Source organism: Dasypus novemcinctus, chromosome 13, assembly GCF_030445035.2.
Source record: "Dasypus novemcinctus isolate mDasNov1 chromosome 13, mDasNov1.1.hap2, whole genome shotgun sequence".
In the NCBI taxonomy this organism is placed as follows: Eukaryota; Metazoa; Chordata; class Mammalia; order Cingulata; family Dasypodidae; genus Dasypus; species Dasypus novemcinctus.
In genome coordinates this window covers 13259135-13265134 of record NC_080685.1, presented here as the reverse complement: position 1 = coordinate 13265134, position 6000 = coordinate 13259135, and the positions used below count along the sequence as shown (strand labels likewise).

The 6000-nt window shown below is 47.8% G+C and overlaps 1 protein-coding gene across 3 annotated transcripts in view; it reads left to right on the top strand.

Moving 5' to 3' along the window:
* The first annotated feature begins 227 nt into the window (after positions 1–227).
* The window catches only part of MTR (5-methyltetrahydrofolate-homocysteine methyltransferase), a 104109-nt gene continuing 98336 nt past the window's right edge, over positions 228–6000 (top strand). Inside the window, exon 1 of one of the 3 annotated variants that reach the window (XM_058309491.1) lies at positions 228–420. The gene's annotated coding sequence lies outside the window, so the exon portion shown is untranslated. Of the gene's footprint in view, positions 421–521; positions 963–6000 lie in introns of those variants that run through there. The other 2 variants (XM_004473138.5, XM_058309492.2) reach the window with 2 other exon arrangements.

Here is a 6000-nt window from a genome sequence, read left to right as displayed (position 1 = left end):
TAATATCCATATGTGTACTTCAGTGTTTACCGCGCGTTCACATGATCTCATTTCATCCCCTCCATAACCTTATAAAATAGTAATTATCCTCACCCTCTCATTTCCTGTTCATAGAGTGGAGACTAAGAGGTTAAGGATCTTGCCCAGCGTCAGCACAAAAGCAAAACAGAACCAGAACCTCGTGTTCTGACTCCAGGTTCCGGGCTCTCCACACCGCGCCAGCCGTCGAGGCCCGCGCGCCCTCGGCGCCGGGAGCGCCGCTCGGCAAGGCGGCGCCGGCCCGGGTCCCCGCTCCTCCGCGCCCAGACGCGCACGTTTGCGCACTACGTCTCCCAGAGAGCCCTGGAGCTGGGGCGCAAGTGATTGGGTGGAGCCGGCCAGCCAATGCCTCGGCGATCAGCTAGCACAGGCCAATCAAAGGTCAGAAGGGGCGGGACCCCGCTAACCGGGCTAGATTGAGCTCTGAACGGCGCAGCCTTCCGAGGAGTCCCGAAGCTCCCACAGCCGAGGCGCGGCGCCCCGAGGCCACGTCGGACCCTTGTCGGTCCCCGGCTCCCGCGCCCTCCCAGTGGCTCCGCCTGGGGCCGCGCGGGGCTGCCCGCCGGGCCGACGCCGAGGACAGGCCGGGGACCGCGGAGCACGTGCGCGGCCGGCGGTCGGGGGGAGCGGCGCTCGCCTGTCACCCCGAGCGGCGCGCTTGGCCCCGAGGGAGGCGGCCGCGCGCGGAGTCTTGGTAACCCGGAGGCCCGGGCGCGCCGCGGCTGTCGGGCCGCCGGAGGGCCCTCTCGAGGCCCTCGCGCCCCAGGGCTGTCTGCGGGCGTCAAAAAAGGCCCGACCCTGGTCTGGCAGGCTGTCCCGGCGCGGCGGCGGGGCCGTTACTTGGGGACTTGCCCGCGGCGCGCCCCGCGGGAGGAGGAGACCCCAGGATTCGGCACCCGCGCTCCGACCGCGGCAGCAATCCGGTAACGCCGCGATTCCATCTCCGCGTTCGATTTGTTTGTTTATTGACCCTCGCGGCGGCCTCGCGATCCTTTGGGTCATTCTGACTGGGACTGGCAGGTCCTCGTTGCCCCGCGGGCTGGCGGCGCGGGAGGAGGCACCTTCTGCCTTTTGCGGAGGAGCCCGGAGGCCCACGTTTTTGGTTCGTTGGTTTGGTTTTTTACTTTCTGGTCTCCTTTCCGGACCATCCATCCTTTTTTCTCCGGGCAAACAAACCATCAAAACCCGCAAAGCTCTCTCTCCCCGTGCTCCGGAAATGCACGCTCTATGTCAGACTAACTCTCCCCGTGCAGCTAGACGTGTTCAACGTGGCGTTTTCCAGGGCCCTATTTTTTACATGATTTAACGTTCTTAGCCATAAAATATTTATTGAGAACGTGCTCTGCTCAGCCGAAGAAAGTTCGCGTGCTGAGAAACCGAGAACTGTTTTAAACGATGTAGAATTCTTATTTTCCACTTCCTGGGTAAGAGCAGTTGTGCAGATTCTAGCGTGCATTGATTCACCCAGGAGGGGAACGCAGCAGACAAGCGGGCCCCACCTGCAGATACCAGGGTGGCACGAGGAGTAGCAGTCTCCTTAATCAGTTTTGATGTTGGTGCCTCCGGCAGAGATCAGTAGTGAGGGGGAAAAATGAGGTCCTTAATGTAATTACAGGAGGCTTTGTAATGACATCAGGGGTCTCCATTGTCATCCCTGATGTACTTTGAGGACAAATACACCGTTGAAAGCACGTGGTTGTGAGGTGGGGGATATAAAGAATCAGTTGTAAGGTTAGAACAGTACTTGTCCTGTCCCAGAGACTGAAGATGTTCACTCCCAGGAGGGTAAATACTCAAATCATGAACGACTCTGCAAAACGTTATCAGGTTGGCCGATGGCCTTTTTTATAGGGTTCTGATCAAAGGGACGGGGAGATTGTTCTTGAAATCACTGGAACTATGACTGAGGCACGTTTTATAAACGTTGCTATAAAATAACGTCTTTCTCATAGAGATAGCGTTTTGAGTAATAGCTCTTACTCATGACCTCTTGCCTCCTGCCCCATTAATTTTAGAAAGAATGAGGGGCATTATCCCTTCATCCGAATATAGCTATGTGGGCAGTAAAATGCTTCTGAAGATTTAGAAGCCTTTGAATAGTGAGCGGATCTTTTTACAGAAAGTGAAAGGAACCCTACGGAGTGGTTTGGAACTAGCCCAGTCCCCTCAGCCCACGGCTCACCCCACAGTTGAACACTGAGTGAGGTTTGGCTCAGTCTAGCACGGCTTCTTTTTTTTAATTTTTAATTTATTTTTATTTTTTAGCAGGCCTTCTATGACTCTCTGAGCCAGGCCTTTCTGCTTCTATGTGGGCAGCCTGCATATAGGAATTAGAATCAGGTTTTAATATCCTAATTTTAGGTTTTAGGTTTCCTAAAAACCCTCAGTCACCTACTGGTATCTTCAGTCTTAAAGAGGCTTTTTAATGAAGAACCAGAAATACCTGAATTTCAAGGTTGAGCCTTAAGGCTTAGTGTTTATGACCTTGGACCTTGGTTGTGTCTACTGGGGAAGGAAGCTGTTGTGCCAGCAAACACCTTTTGAGAGAAAATTTCAAATATAGCTGTTTTTTTTTTTTTTTAATATTTAAAAAGGTAACAGATCACATAAAACATTACATTTCAAAACATGAGGTTCCCATAAACCCCACTCCCCAGCCCTCCACCCCCTCAATTTTTTTAATTTTATTTTTTTGAAGATACATAGATCACAAAAAATGTTAAATCCAAAAAATATAAGAGGTTCCCATATACCCCCAACCCCCCCTCAACACACTCCTCCCACATCGACAACCTCCTTCATCATTGTGGCACATTCACTGCATTTGGTGAATACACCCTGGATACTACTGTACCATGTGGACAATAGTTTACATCTTTACATCATAGTTTACACTCTTCCTCAGTACATTCAGTGGGCTATGGCAGGACGTACAGTGTCCAACATCTGTCCCTGCAATATCGTTTAGGACAACAAGTTCAACTATAGCTTCTAAAGTTTGCTTGGGTTCATCCTTGCTTATTAACATTATATATATACTATCGATAACATAGTTGACGAGTGATTAATGAAGGAATGACTAAATACCTCAGTGAATTGATAACAGTGACGTGCTGATTCTTTTCTGGAGTATTAAAGTCAAAGGGGAAATAATATTTTTCAAAAATAGAAATAATGCACAGGCAAAGAAATGCCTACAAGTGTACCAAGTTGGTGCAAACTAGAAATAAGATATCCAGAAATGAATGTGAGAAGTACCTTGCAGGGACTTGCAGGGCAATCCGAGGCAGGGAAGGTGCAGATAAAGCATTCTGATCACTGATTAGACTGCAGAAAGCGATGATTTCTTTTTCTTGCTTTTTGAGTTCTCCATTTGGCCCAATGGAAATGGGAGCCCTTAGTAAATCAGACCTACAAGGAGTCATTGTGTCTTTAGAGGAGAATGTGTTCCTGAGAAGGTAGTTTCTGATTTATTCGGGATTTATTGGCTTATGTCTTCATCTTGTCATTCTATTGGGTAGTTTTTAAGGGTGCTGCTACCTGACTTACTTTTTTTTTTTTAAGATTTATTATTTATTTCTGCCCCCACCCCCCCCCCCCCCGTCTGCTCTCTGTGTCCATTGGCTGCGTGTTCTTCTGTGACCGCTTCTATTCTTGTCAGCGGCACCGGGAATCTGTGTCTCTTTTTGTTGCATCATCTTGCTGCGTCAGCTTTCCGTGTGTGCGGCGTCATTCTTGGGCAGGCTGCACTTTCTTTCACGCTGGGCGGCTCTCCGTGCGGGGTGCACTTGTGGGGCTCCTCTACGCAGGGACAGCCCTGCGTGGCACGGCACTCCTTGCGCTCATCAGCACTGTGCATGGGCTAGCTCCACACGGGTCAAGGAGGCCTGGGGTTTGAACCGCGGACCTCCCATGTGGTAGGCGGACGCCCTATCCATTGGGTCAAATCCACTTCCCCTGACTTACTTTTCTCAACATCTAATTGATGCTTTAACCAGTTAATCCCGTGTCTGTTTATTCTTTGGAACACTTGCTATGAACCAAAATACCACCAGCTAGAAAATAAATGCTAATGGCAAAAAGAAACATCACCCTGAATAAACAAAACCTGTATTCAAAACCTGACTAGTCAGGAGTAAAATGTACAGAACGTTCTAGAACTAATGAACTGAATACAGTCAGAGAGGAGGATTTTTTGTTCTTCACGGTATAGCAACATTTCAGCCATTCTCGATTTGAATGCCCACTATGCCAAGGGAAAGGAGAATTGCCAGTGTGATTTATTCTTAGAAGATTATAGAGGGGGATGGTAATTAGAAGCCAGGGAGATATAACCCTTTACTAGAAGCCAGTGAAATATAACCCCTACTGGAAAAGCTGGGGGAATATGAAAAGAACAGTGAGCACAGGCACAAACAAATCTTTGCAGAAGAAGGCCCCTAAAGTTTCTCTAAAATAGAAATCTCTTACTTACCCTGGCCATCTAACAGGGAGGTGAAGAAGGTCAACCACCACACCAGGGAGCCAAGAGTGCCTACAACTGTAAGCAGGAGAATTGCATCGATCATCCAGGTGGAATCTAAGCCCCCTCTTGCTGTAGAGGGGGATTGGACATAACCATCCCAGGGTCCACAGGATAGAGGTATAGCGTATGGATTAGAGTGGACTTACTGGTGTTTTGCTGTGGAACTATTGTGATTAGTAAGGGAAGAAATTGTAGCACTGATGTGGAGAAAGTGGCCACCGTCGCTGCTGATGGCAGGGAGAGGGAAGAAGAGATAGGATGTGGGGGCATTTTCAGGATTTGGAGTTGTCCTGGGTGATGCTGCAGGGACAGATGTTGGACATTTTGTGTCCTGCCATGGCCCACTGGGTGGACTGGGGGAGAGTGTAGACTACAATGTAGACCACTGTCCATGTGGTGCAGCGGTGCTCCCAAATGTATTCACCAGGTGCAGTGAATGTGCCACGATGATGGAAGAGGTTGTTGATGTGGGAGGAATAGGGTAGAGGGGTGGAGGAGTATATGGGGACCTCATATTTTTTGAAAGTAACATTTAAAAGAAAATAAAGAAAAAAAAGAGAAATCTCTTATATTGTCCCTTAAGGAATAAATAAGCCTGTGTACTAATATGGAAGCAATGATTTTTTTTTTAAGGATCCAGCTGCAGAGGATTGAATTTTTGTATTCAATTCATGCAGTTTTCCATACAATTGTTTTATTATGTATTCCCTTTTTATCCCTATTCTCTAGTCACAATTCTGTTCCCATAGACAACTTGTTTCCTATATATCCATGTATTTGTATGTCTGTATTTGTAATTTATATAAAAATATCTTAGTAGTTGTGATGGTTAGACTATTGTGTCAACTCGGCCAGGTAATTGTGCCCAACTGTTTGGTCAAGCAAGCACTGAGCTAACTGTAATACAAGGGCATTTATGTACTTTAGTCCCCACTGACTTTTCTGCAGTGTTAAATCATAGATAGCTGAGTATAATTACATCAATCAGGGAGGTTGCCATCAGCAATGAGTGACACTTAACTCAATCAGTTGAATCCCTTAAAAGGGGAAGTGATTCCAGCATTGAGTGAGAACTTCCCAACTCGTTTTTGGACAGCCAGCATCTCCCAGAACTCGTCAAGAACCTTCACTGGACTTTCACTGAAGCCCTGGTTGCAGCCTGCCTGCGGAACCTGGACTTGTGCATCCCCACGGCTGCGTGAGAGACTCTTACAGAATCGCATACTATTGACAGATATCCCTTGTTGATTCTAGAGAACCCTGACTAATTCAGTAGTGAACCATTTCACTACTAAGATCCAGCTGCACTGCTGTGGTCTATTCCTGTATAGTGTTCCACAGTGAGCATCTACCATATTTTGCTTGTCTATTTCCCAAGGTTAATTTCTAACTTGCCACTACTACAGATATCCTCTTACATGTGCTCTTACATATAG